Source organism: Panthera leo, chromosome C1 (assembly GCF_018350215.1).
Source record: "Panthera leo isolate Ple1 chromosome C1, P.leo_Ple1_pat1.1, whole genome shotgun sequence".
Taxonomy (NCBI): domain Eukaryota; kingdom Metazoa; phylum Chordata; class Mammalia; order Carnivora; family Felidae; genus Panthera; species Panthera leo.
Window position 1 is genome coordinate 132,187,927 of NC_056686.1, and position 13,981 is coordinate 132,201,907.

Consider the following 13,981-nt stretch of genomic DNA (forward strand, 5'->3'; position numbering starts at 1 on the left):
TTCTTTTTCTTTTTCTTCTCTTTCCTTTTTTTGCTACAACTTCCCATATGACAGCTTCTGCTACCGGACCTCAAACTTCTGTAAAGCTTTGCTCTAATTTGGGTTTCTACAATTGGTTGTATCCAAAAATTACATTATTTTCCTTCCATGGCTTCAGAATATTTAGGATCTGTAGTCTTTCTTCAAGTCCTAGTAAATTTATTATATGTCTTGCTTTGTTTTTGTTTCTGGTTTTTTTTTTTTTGCAATATACTTACTTACACACTGTGAATCCACTCAATATAATATTTACTTTTTTACATATTTTAAATGTCTGAAATAGGAATGTTTCTTACAATCGATAATCTCTGAATGTGAAAGAGTTAGGAACATCTTAACCATTTGATATCACTTATACTTTTGTTTATGTATATACAGGAATGATTCAAAATTTTAAAAATCTATCAATAAGTAGGTCTTTCAATATGTTATCAAATAAAAATTCTAAATGATATGAAAGCATTAGACCATGACTTCATTGACATTTTTCCCCTAGTAATATACAAAATGATGGTGCATTTTCCACACAATGGTTGGATAAAATATGGTATATCTTTCCTTTCTCTCCCTCCCAACCTCCACATAATTTTCAATAAATATACATTACAAACATACACAAACATACACACATCTTTAACCAATGGATGTGGTATATAATTAAATTTTTCCCGTTCTCATACTATAGATATTTCCTGAAAGTCCCTATTGTTTTATCTTACCATATTATATTTTTCAACAAATCTACCGTCAATATCACACTTATTACCACTGTTATCATAACTTGTTTTTTTAAGATTAACTTAATTGAGCATACTCTGTATTTAGCTCGAACTGTTGCTACAAAAATGTAGAAGTCACGATCTTTGGCTTTGAGGATCCAGCAGACTACTTGTGCCAACAGTTCCGGGAGGAAAAAAGTACTTAGTGTATACAAAAAGTTGCCAAATAAATGATATAGAAAATGACTGCTAAAAGAGACCACACATAGAGATGGAGACAAAAGCAAAGAACAGTTTGAAGATGTACTTTAAAAATGGGTAGGACTTAGATAAATAGAGAGTAAATATAAGATATTCCAGACAAGGAGTAGAGTAAAAGTATGTCCAAGGCACTAATCACTTTTTCTTTAAAAACAAAAAAAAATTATTTATGTATTTATTTATTTATTTACATCCAAGTTAGTTAGCATAGTTAGCAACAAGTGTCTTCCTTAATGCCCCTTACCCATTTATCCCATCCCCCCACCCCCACCCCTCCAGCAACCCTCAGTTTGTTTTCTGTACTTAAGAGCCTCATATGTTTTGTTCCCCCCTCTGTTTTTATACTACTTTTCCTTCCCTTCCCTTATGTTCATCTGTTTTGTATCTTAAACTCCACATATAAGTGAAGTCATATATATGATATCTGTCTTTCTCTAATTTTGCTTAGCCTAATACCCTCTAGTTCCATCCACATGGTTGCAAATGGGAAGGTTTCATTCTTTTTGATTGTAAGGCACTAATTATTAAAATCCATTTGAAACAAAAACAATTGCTAAAATTGGAATGACATTCAGGTTATAAAACTGTTGTTGTTATTTTTTTTTCCCCCACCATATGTATAAGTACGTTCCAAAGCTAGAGGAGGAGAATATATGTTTTGTTTTAGACTACCACATAACTTTTATATAGGAAAAGAGCATGGGATAAAATTCACATTGTTTTGCTTATAGAAAAAGAGACCACATAATTTGTAATCAAACTGGGAGAGTTCTGAAGATTAAGGAAGGCTTATTAAGAATTATACTGGGAAATAGGTATAAACCAAATTTCTTCCAGAAAAATCAGAATGGATGTTCTTTGTACCTATAGCTACTCTGCATTTGATTTATGATCTTGAGATGCTAGACTGTTTCCCACTTTCTTTCCTCCCAAACTATAACAAATTGCTATGAGAATAAGGGAAAAGAGATGGTGCCTTGCTAAATGCCATTGTATAATTCCTGACTCAGTAAATAATCAATAAGTACTTATTGAAAGTATAAAGAAACAAAAAAGAGCCATAAAGAACTATTTAGGGTGTTGGAAATAGAATCTCAAAACATAGGTCAGAGTCAGTAATGAAGGACTTTGATTATCATAGGAAATGTTTTGTAGATAATTTGAAGTCATACAAAAGTACTTAAGAAAGGCTATTTATGATAATATATGCGACAAAGTCATCTGTCAGGACACTCTTGCAATTGTCTAGAGAAAAGCTCCAGATGATTGGACTAAAGTACTGGGAACTAAAATGGAGACTCTGCTCCAAGTGATGTAAGAATTAATAACTGGTGACCAAATGGTTGAAAGGCTCAAATATATTTCCAAGTGAATAGCCTCAAAAATTAACTGGATGAAATCTCAAAACCAAAATAAAACATATGGATATTAACAAAAAAAGTAATGTACACATGGCCCTGGTCATGCAGGCAGTGGGATAATAATAATAGGTATAACAGAGGGAATAATAAGTATTTTACAGTGTTTTTTGTTTTTTTTTTTTACCTCAAAAGCACTTCCATTCTCCCCTCCCCAATCTTAATTTTTTCATTCATTTACTTAGTCAACAATCACTAATGAGTTTCTACTATGCTCTAGGCACTGAAGATAACTTTTTTTTAAGTAGAAATCCTTGGCATCATGAAGCTTATATTAATAGTGGCAGGATAGAAACAAAAACAAAATAAATGAGTTATGTGTATAATACATAAGAAGATAAAACTTTATGGAGAAAAATAAAACAGAGAAGGGGATTAAGAATTGGAGGCTGGGGATATGGATGTACAATTTTAAATAAGGTGGTCAGAGAATACATCGCAGACAATGACATTTGAAGTGAAGGGGAGGGTGACATCCATTTGAATAAAAGGTAATGTAGTAAGAGTCATATACTATGGACTTGAGGCAGGAGGGTGTCCAGTAAAATTTAAGGAATACTGAGGAAGTCAGAATAGCTGGAGAAAAAGAGAGAGTAGAAAGAGTTGGGGCAAGGAATCAGGATATACAGGGTTGAGGAGGACACAGGAAAGCTTGATTTTTATTAAAAGTCAAGACGACAAACTGTTGGAAGGTTCTGAATAAAGAGATGATATAACTTACTGTTTTAAAGTATAATTCTGACTACTGTGTTGAGAAAAAACTTCAGTGAAGTGAAGGTGGAAACAAGGGGATCAATTAGGATGTTATTGCAATAATGTATATGAGAAGGGATGGTTGGTGGATAAATATATCGGTGAAATAGAGTTTCAAGACAGTGTTTGATGAGGAAACTGAAGTCAAATATCCTGCTCGCCATCTCATTAAATGTCAGAATCTTAAGTTCAGATCTTTGACCCTAAATGTAGAACTTCTCAACAGCTTTTGAATATAATGAGTATGAGATGCTTGTGGGAGATTCAAGAATAAATATGCATCAGGCAGAGATGCATTTTAAGTCTGAAATTTAGGAGAATAATCAAAACTGGAAACATGGAACAGAACTGGAGCTGTAAAGGAAACAGCAAAAAACTGTAGGAATAGATGTAGATGAAATTTAAGTGAGGTGGGGGGAAACGGGTAGAAGCAAAGAAATAGGAGTAGGTCAGGCAAGGGGACAGAGGGGACAGAAAGTTTATCCAGAGATACAAAAGGAGAAGGGCAAAGGAAAAGGAGTTTCACTAAAACCATGTGAAATTTCAAGAATTGTAATGAGGAAGGGGGTCACTGTGACAACACTCAATACGATGAGTTCTGAAAAAATGGAGCAAATGTGTAGACTGAGGAAAAGATGCCACTGAAGGAAGAGAGACTGGAGCCCAAGGATGTGGAAGTGGAACAGTTTCCCAAGGAGAACTCATGTGGCTGGAATAAGAACCTAAACACTAGTAGGAGCACCTGCCCAGAGGAAGAAAGGAGAGAGAAATGAAATAGACATGAAATAGATAAGTAATTACCTGGTAGGAAGCTGCTTTCTTGCCTGGTTGTGTTTTCTCAAAGAACTGAAAAGCAAGATTATTTTTTTACAATTTGCAAAGGATGGAACTGGAAAAAGTGGTAAAGATTTAGGATAACTGCTGAGGGAGTTGGAGCAGGACTCAACTAGGAATTTGTGAAAGGATTTCTTTCTAACAGCGATGAGGATCCAGCTAAGGCTGAAAAGTGTGCAGTTGACAATTATCATGTTTTGTTCATTTTGTGTTGTATTAATGTCCAAACGTTCACCTACATTGAACACAGATACAGAATAATCCCTTGGGGAAAATCTCAGAAGAAAATCCCTTGGGAAAATATGCAAACCACCCTCAATACATATTCACATGTATAGATATGTACCCAAATCCATCCTAATTCAAAATAGATGCATATTAGGAGTAAGACAGACTTACCGGGATTTACCTAATGAGCCTGTGTTATCAGCTTCTAAGCAAGATCCAACCTTGAAAGACAACTTGTACTGTTGCAATTTTGAGGACAGGTTTATATTATCTCTCTAAGAAGTAGCAGTTAAGAATAGCTTTCTACAACTCACCTATTTATTTTTCAACCAGATATTCCATTTCAAGGTTGGTTTTTAAAAGCACTGATTATATGATCCAAATGAATGAATGTTCACTACTTCAAGGTGATTATTTTAAAAGATATCCACCGGATTGAGTTCCTTGAATCAGAAGTTAATATGTTCTGTGTATATATGTATTTTCCACTTATCCTATTTAATGCTTCATGCCACACTTCTGAGATATTCAAACTAATCTTATTTTAAATATCTTCATATTGTATGAAAGGTATTGTTATACACTGTGATTAAAACAAGAAGCTTATGAGAATGTGTAGGCAGTTTCACTTACATCCCTAAGGAAGAAGATCAAAGCTAGGACCATGTCTATCTCTTTATAATAATAGTCTCTTGCAATAAAAAGACATGAAAAGATTAGGACAACCATAGCCTATAGACTTTTACTAAGTTTGGATTCACCCTAGATTAGTATGATAATCTTGCTACATTTTTATGAAAGCATATAATTGCTCATTTTAATAAAAATTAAGAGTAACATTTTTGGAAGTTGCATGTAGATGGTCTTAAACAAAAGATTTTAGATACATGAGTTGCCACAGACTTATCTAATTTGTATTTCCTCATTTTAATGTCACAATGAACTATTTTTTATCTTTTAAAAAGACAGGAAGTATCACAGTCAAATACTAAAACTAATATCCCCCAATAGGCATCTATTGAAAAAATTATGTAGACTCCAGCTCCTTGAGTTTTTCACCATGATTAATTTATAATAATGTGATGCCATTTCTCTTAGATGTCGACTTGCTATTTAAATACTAATGAGAATGTTAGTTTACAAGAAAAAAAAAGATAATTGCCTACTAAATGCACAATAGGACACTATGGGGACATTTAAAGGAAGGATAGGGGCGCCTGGGTGGCTCAGTCGGTTAAATGTCTGACTTCGGCTCAGGTCATGATCTCACAGCTCATGGGTTCCAGGCCTGCATTGGGCTCTGTGCTGACAGCTCAGAGCCTGAAGCCTGTTTTGGATTCTGTGTCTCCCTCTCTCTCTGCCCCTCCCCTGCTTATGCTCTGTCTCTGTCTCAAAAATGAATAAACATTAAAAACATTTTAAAGGAAGTATAAATGATGAACTCTGGTAACTGCATATTAAAGGTAAAAGGAAGGGTAGCACCCATTCAACAGCTAAATTCCTGAGGAATGCAATATTGATCCTAGCTAAGTTAAAGAATTGCTACAACCTCCTGCACTAGCTAAGCATTAGGGAAAGTCTGTGACTTAGATTTTCAGAAGTTAGTTAACATCACAAATATTTATTTAGTATAACTACTAAATCTAGTATATCTATATATCTCATCACTGACAGTCATATAATGGTTAATAATATACCATCTATAATTGCTAAAAGAGAAATATAGCTACATTTCCTTTCTTCCCACAATAAGAAGCAATGATTCCATTACCAGAAGAATAGAATTCTTGTAGAGATCTACAGAAATTCTTACTGTATTACAGATATTACTAGTATTACTAACTCAACTTCAAATTTTGATTAAGCTCATGTAAAATTAAAGGAGTGGTGTTAGTTATCGAGTTATTAGGAAGTACCTTAAATCTTTTGCCTTTATATTTACCCCTTCTCCAGAAAAAATGTGCATATATAGATGAAGAAAAATCCTTTAGAATTCCATACGAATTGTTTTTTCATAATATAGCAAAAGTATTTCTTCTTCAATGCTTTCTTCTACTATCCATTCTTGGTCCAACAAACACTTTTAGTTCTCTATGTTCTTCTATTCACTTTCCCTAAATATATACTTTTATGTGTCTTTACTGTTTTATTGCTTTGCTTGGAATGCCCTTTCCCGTACAATGAAATTCTAGTCTCTCCTCTAAAGTCAATGACATTTTACCTCCTTTAATCAAAACTTCCCCAACAAACTTTTTTCTTCCTCCATCACCAGTTCTATAACACTCCATCCAAAAAGCTCCTATTGTATTTTACCGTATGTATTGTAGCTACTGGTAATGAGCTCCTGGGGGGCTGAAGGTTCTGTCTTAAGACTTTATATTTGCCCCAACAAGGTGACTTTAATGGAAAAATCTCACATTTTCTGAAAAGAATTATTCTTTCTTTCTTTCTTTCTTTCTTTCTTTGTTTCTTTCTTTCTTTTTTTTTTTTTTTTTTTTTTTGATAAAGGGTGGGGGATAAAAAACAAAGCAATATTGTGTTTTATATTTTATTATCAAAATGATAAATAGCTTTATTTAGTTAATCACCAAAATTAAAACGAAGTTATCCCCTGGTTAAAATAAAATAACCTGAATACTAAAGTTTATACCATATGAAATTAAAGCATCCATGAAAACTAAAAATCAAACTTGAGAGAGATTCAGTGTTATCCTCCAGAGTCTCTTAAAGACTATACTGAAAATTACACTTTTACAATACCTGGTTATGCAATGCTAACTTAGCCAAATATATTATGATAGTGGTATTTTTTAAGATAATTCTTTTAAAAATACCATCTTCGTAAGTGTAAGATAAAATGTAACTCATCATTTTAAGTCTATGTTTAATAGAAATAGGAAAATATATTTGGATTATATTAAGAAGGTTTGTGTGAAGAAAGGTCGGTCAAAAATGGTCAAACCTGGCAGTTTAATTTTACCAAGTACTTAGTTTTCCTCCACAAAAAGCCTGGTTGATTAAAAATAAACCATATTATACACTATAAGACTATATAATTCATAGTATCATTTGTCTTTCTTAAATCCATCTTAACAATCTGCCCAAGCTTAAATTAGAGGGACAGTTAGTAACGAAGAGTGCTAAAATCAAACAAGAGACCAGACTTGAAAATTCCCTGAACAGACAAACTACTTTAGTCATACAAGCAAAGCTTAATTTAGCTTATTTGCGAGGCAAGACAAAGGAGACTAATTTGACCTGGGTCACTTCTTGCTTATGCCTCTGAAAATTTAAGCAAAACTTAAATTGTTCCCCAAAATGGATATGAGGTAACCGCTAACCAATTCCCTTATATTTAAGAAAATCATAATATTATAAACAATCACTGTGAAGAATAGTCCTTGCCTCCATACTATATAAGCCGCTTTATAACAATATAGCTCTAAGCCTCATTCCACATGGAATACAACTCTCAGTTTGCAAACTATCTTTTTGGTGTAGGCACAATAAACTTTTACTAACCGCCACTTCAGTAATTCATTGGTTTTTACTTCTTTTTTCTTTCCTGAACTTTTTACAAGAGTACCCACCTTTCAATAATAACATGAATTTTAGTTAATAATTCCCATTGTCCTGCTGAATCGTTATTGAGAATTTAGACACTTAATTACTCTAAGTACAGACATATGTGCACATACACTCATACAGTATGTACATATATTGTGGTATTTTAAAATTAGCATACAACTCCACCTAGAACTCTGTTATCCCTGAAGCAAAGACTGATTAAGACAGACAAACCAAATGTTTGAATAAGAGTCCTTTGGCAGGCTGAATAATGGTACCCCAAAAATGTTCATATCCTAACTCCCACACCTGAGAATGTCACCTTACATAGTAAACGGGACTGGGCAGATGTGATTAAGCTAAGGATCATGAGGTAGGGAGACTAGCCTGGATTATCCATGTGAGCCCAATGTAATCTTTAGAGTTTTTATAAAAGGGAAGTCAGAGAGGAGAGAAGATGCGAAAACAGAAACACAAGTTGGAACGATCTGATGTCCCACACCAAGCAATGTGGGACGGCCTCTAGAAGCTGAAAAAGGCAAGGAAACAGATTTTCATCTAGAGACTGCATAAAGACTCAGTCCTAAGGACAGGACTAGGCTTCTGACCGCCATAACTGCAAGATAAGAAAGACTGTGTTGCTTTAACCCACTGAGTTTGCAATAATTTGTTATAATAGCAATAGGAAACGAATACTAGAACCATTACATCTCACAGCCCAAACATTACTTTTTTTCAAGTCTGATTAGCCAAGCTGTCAGGTACTTTACCATTACTTTAAGGCCATTTTCTCCTAAGTTGCGTTCTGTTCATTTCAATGCTACCTGCTTAAGTAAAATGCCTCTCCTCCTTGATGTCAAATGACAGGACTAAGGCCAACAATACTAACTAGAAACACATGACAAGACTTTATGAAAAATACAGTATAAATGCTCAAGTAAATGCCATCTCTGGGAAATATATGAATTAGGAAGAGTGTGTGTGAGTGTGTGTGTGTGTGTGTGTGTGCGCGCACGCGTGCATGTTTTTATTCTCATGAGATGAGAAAATGCCAAAATGTGATATATTTGTATTATGAGAAAATTGTAACTGAATTGTATATTTTTATGTTTTCTGCTGGCTACCAAATTTGCAATCACCCTATGCCTTATTAAACGCCAAGTGGTTTTGGTGCTGCAAATGGCAATTTGTATTTACAAAACACCTTATGTAAAACCAGGACAAAATTGGAAATTTAAAGAAGTACATTATCTTCAGAAGAAGCTTTGCTCATTTATCATTTCTATCATAATGAACAAATGAAAAGTATCTCTGTAAACATTTCAAATCCAATTTGACATTTAATTTTCAGAAAGTTGGTTTTGTTTTGTTTTTTGTTTTGTTTTGTTGTTCCCTTGATCATTTAAATATTCTTAGCCTCCTTGTTGTTGTTGTTGTTGTTTTGTTTTGTTGTTTTTCCTCAGGAAGTGATATTGTAACACACTCAGCGTAGAACTGCTTTTTTTATCAAGAAAAAAACAAAAAAGTACCAAAGTAAAAACACTGTCTTTTATTTAGCAAGAGACAAAGGTTGTATTTTTCAGTGGAATAAAACTGATACATTCAACATGGTCGACTCCACTTTTTATTATCATTGGACTAAAGCTTTGCAGTTCAGTGTTCTTTTCTGAAATTTCAGTAGAAATGTTCTATTTCCTTTTTACCTGCCCTTTCTCAAAAGCCCTGTGAAATGAATCTGCAGAGTTATTTCATATACTACATTGTTAAGGAAAGGGAAAATTTTGACAGGTCTCCTTCGTAAATGTAAAAGAAAAAGCCTAAATTATTGACATTTCCTTGCAAGTTCTATTCTCTAAATCCTGTGTGATCCTCTTCCAATCTCCCAGGGGGTACCAAAATTCACATCTTTTTTCTCATCTCTAGGCTTAGTGAGATATGAAGCAGATGGTTAGGCTTTGGCTCTTTCAGGGATGATGCAATATCTCCTATCTGTTATGCTGTGTTTTAACCATTAAGGACTCTTCAAAGACTAAAATTTCACTTATCTCAAGTTCCAACTTTGATTTTAAAATATATTTCTCAACGATAATTTCTTGTTTCCTATTTTAAAAGACTTTAAACTTACTCATTTAATTAGTACTCATTTATGGTGAACCAAAATAGGAATGTAATGATGAAGACAACAGGATTTCTACCCATAAGTTGCTGAGGGGGAGGCAAATGTAGAAATATTTACAGTAATGTGAAATAAGTGTTAATATAGGTGTGGAGGGTATTGGAAAAGCATTGCAAATGGAGGAACTTGCGCTGTGGACAGCTGAGAGTTGTGCTGTAGACAGCTGCAGCAGAGATGCAGAGAAAGCAGGCAGGAAACCTTTTTTGTGACCTACCCAACAGCTACTTTTACCACTTTTGAAAAACCCCATATCCCACTGTAGAGGCAGGGAAAACCATTTGCTTGCTTTTCCTGTCTCCCTTGTGGCGAGGGCATGGACATGTGTCCTGGAGTTCATCAGTGACAACCAAGGTTGAGAGTCTGCTAAGACTTTCCCAGGAAACAATTTTCTTTCTATTAAAAAGGAAAAAAAAAAAAAAAAAGACTTGAGAGGAGGAGAGGAAGAGCTTTCTGCATTGCTTTAGGTTGTCAGCATTTGAAATCTGAAACAGCCACAGCCATAATCAGAGCATGAGGATAAATAAGCCTGAGGACAAAGGCTAACACAGTGAGGATGACAATAGCAGAAAGACATTCATCACTAGGTTTTAGAAGATAGTGTTGGACTACCCTGAGGTACCTCTGCACTCCATCCCATGGATCTCTACACATTTTGTCATGTTATGCAACAAATATCCTTATTACTTGGCCATGGCATGTTGCATAATTTCACTACCAACCAGAAGAAACTGATACAGGTATCCGGGAAGTTCCCCCCAAAAAAGGTATGTTAAAGTCATTTTAATATAAAAAAGTGAGATTGCCAAGCTCACTAGGTGGGAGAATAACATTCCAAACAAAAGGAAGATCATACAGGGAACACACGGTATATTACTGGAACACCAAGTGATTCCTATGGCTGAAGTTTAGTTTATGTGTCAAAGATAGCCTGGAAAATAGGTTGAATATTCACATTGTTTGACTTGAGTGCAGTCAATATTTTAATATGTTCTTCATGCAGTAAGCCTTCTTACTTTTTGTTATTTTTTAAAAATAATTTTAATGTTTATTCATTTTTGAGAGACAGAGAGAGGCAAAGCACGAGCAGCGGAGGAGCAGAGAGAGAGGGAAACACAGAATCTGAAAGCAGGCTCCAGGCTCTGAGCTGTCAGCACAGAGCCCGACGCAGGGCTCAAACCCACGAACTATGAGATCATGACCTGAACCAAAGTTGGATGCTTAAATGACTGAGCCAGGCACCCTTGACTTTTTGTTATTTTAAGTTGATACATTTTTTAAAAGACTTTCTTGTGGGGAAGATAATAATACTATAAATGGCAATAGTCATTGAATGCACACTATCTGCCACATACTAAAATAAACAATCTATTTTATTTAATACTCACAAAAACTTGTTATTTATGTTCAACAAATGGATCAGATACGAGACTGTTTAGAAAGTTGAAAGACTTTCTTAATATTACCCAACTAGGAAGCAGAACACAAACACTCATCTGACTGACACAAAGCTGCTCTCATTACCACTAAAGGAGTTTTTTCTCAGTTTGGAGATTACTGGCATTTTGAGAGCAACAATTTTTGCACTGTGAGTATATTTAGCATCATTGACTTCTAGAGATTAAATGCCAGCAGTGCCTTCAGTCATTGCAACAGCCCCAAACATTCCACACATACATGTGCAGGCACTACAGATGTTGCATTATATGACCTGGAAGTCATATAAACCATTGTTATTCACCCTCTTTTTAAATGTTGTGACTTTGCACCAAATTTGCACTTCCAAAATAGGCCTCAGTGCTTCCTTCTTCTCAAACCTTACCCAAGTTCTGGCTGATACCTAAAATTCCGTGTGTTTGAGTCTCAGATCTATAAAGGCAGCAACTGTCCCTACAAAGAATGAACCTTTGTTTATAATTTATTTACAGCTTTGTGAATAAAAAATAAAAAAGAAGGCATTTATGGAGATAGAGGCAATCATGAAGGTATACCACAGATGAAAAGACTGAATATTAAGGACACAAAAGGTTGGATATTATCAAGAATTTCCTTCTTTAGTATTCTCCACAATCAAAAGCATGGAATAAATGAACTTTCCAGCTCCTTGTATTTTATCTCCATCATCAAACAAATACTTAAAATGTATGAAAGTCCTCTAGGGGGGAAATTAAAATATGGTGAGATAGTGGTTTTCATAGAATGGTTACCCTTTTGTAGATATATGTCTAAACCCCAAACTATCAAATGAGAAGAGCATCTTTATTAGTTAATGTGGTAGAGGACAGAGGTCCCAGCTAGGCGGGCTTATGTTATTTGGATAATTGTGAAATATGAATGAAAGTTCAATGGGTTTCCTAAACATAACTATAAGTAACAGAGATAATTAAGTACTTCTCTGCAGAAGACACATGTCATGAGAATTTAAATGAATCCTTGTGAAAGTAATTATTACTCTATCAAAAGGAAAGGTCTAATGTAACATTTTAATGTTAATAGGAAATTAGAAAAGGTAGCCATGGGGGCCAAAAGGAATATAAATCAAGCCTCATAATGTTTTCAGGAAGAGATATAAACGCATACATGTTCTCACATTATGCCAATGATTTTACATGTTTCCCCCAAATTAAGAAATTACTGACAAACAATATAATTTAACAAAACATGTATTAAATCATATTACCTGACTCTGTATTAGACTGTTATTATTTTCTATCATTCAAATTTTGGTGATATTATAATTACACAAGTTATATTTAAGTAAAACAAAACAAAATGGAAGATAATAAAGGGACAAAAATCAAATATTCTGAAGTTCACCACTCATAGGCAATAACTGCAACTACTTTTAAAAATGTTTCTGTTGGTTTTTCTATACATATAAACTGTTGGATTTTTTTTAAATATTCAAAATATTGTTCTTTTTGGTTTTACTCAAAAATACTTCGTGATAGGGCACCTGGGTGGCTCAGTCGGTTAAGCATCCAACTCTTTATTTCTGCTAAGGTCATGATCTCAAGGTTCATGAATTGGAGCCCCACATCAGGGATTCTGCTTGGGATTCTGTCTCCCTCTATCTCTGCCCCTCCCCTGCTTGCACTGCTCTCCAAATATAGTGTCAAAGTAAGCCCCCAACCTTACTTTTTTCCCACACCCTAAACTATACTTCTTATTGTTTTTGAATGTCAGTACAAGAGATTGTATCATTGTGATATTTCTATTTCTTTTGACCTCAAACATATTCTGCATATTTTCTGACCATTTTCAAAAGCTTGTTAATTTTAAGAGACCCCATGATAATAGAACTTGGAAAAATTCCATGAAGCGTGGACATCCTGGTGCTTGCCCGTTTTTCAGGAAATATGAGTTTTAAGTGAGTTGTGACCTCATTCTTAAGCTGTACTCTTAAGATGCAGCATCCTTCCCAGAAAGACAGCTCCAGCTCCAGAGTTGCCATGAGGAAGAATGAACTACCTGTGCAATCCTGTGGTTTAAAGTTCCTTTGTTGAATAATCATTTTGCAGAAGTGATCAGCCAGTTTGCTGTTTGGTTGACCAGTTTTAATGTTTCTTTATTTTTGAGAGAGACAGAGACAGAATGCAAGTGGGTTAGGGGCAGAGAGAGAGGGAGACACAGAATCCGAAGCAGGTTCCAGTCTCCGAGCCATCAGCACCAGAGCCCGACGCGAGGCTCAAACTCACGGACCATGAGATCATGACCTGAGCCGAAGTCAGACGCTTAACCAACTGAGCCACCCAGGCGCTCCTGATGCATTGCAAAGGAAAAGTTCCTGAAGGAAAGTAAAAGTGCTATTCCAGTGTACACATAAATGATAAAAAAAGAAAAACAGCCTTAATGCTGATACGGAGAAGGTTTTAGTGGACTGGAGAGAAGATCAAACCAGCTCCAACATTCCATTAAGTCCAAGCCTAAACCAGAGAAAAGCCCAAAGGCTGAGAGAGGTGAGAACGCTGCAGAAGCAAAATCTAAAG

The 13,981-nt window shown here is 34.9% G+C and overlaps 1 protein-coding gene across 1 annotated transcript in view; it reads right to left on the minus strand.

The window, feature by feature from the left end:
- Window positions 1-13,981, minus strand: part of LRP1B (LDL receptor related protein 1B) — a 1,882,572-nt gene that overhangs the window by 1,533,236 nt on the left and 335,355 nt on the right. The window lies entirely within an intron of this gene.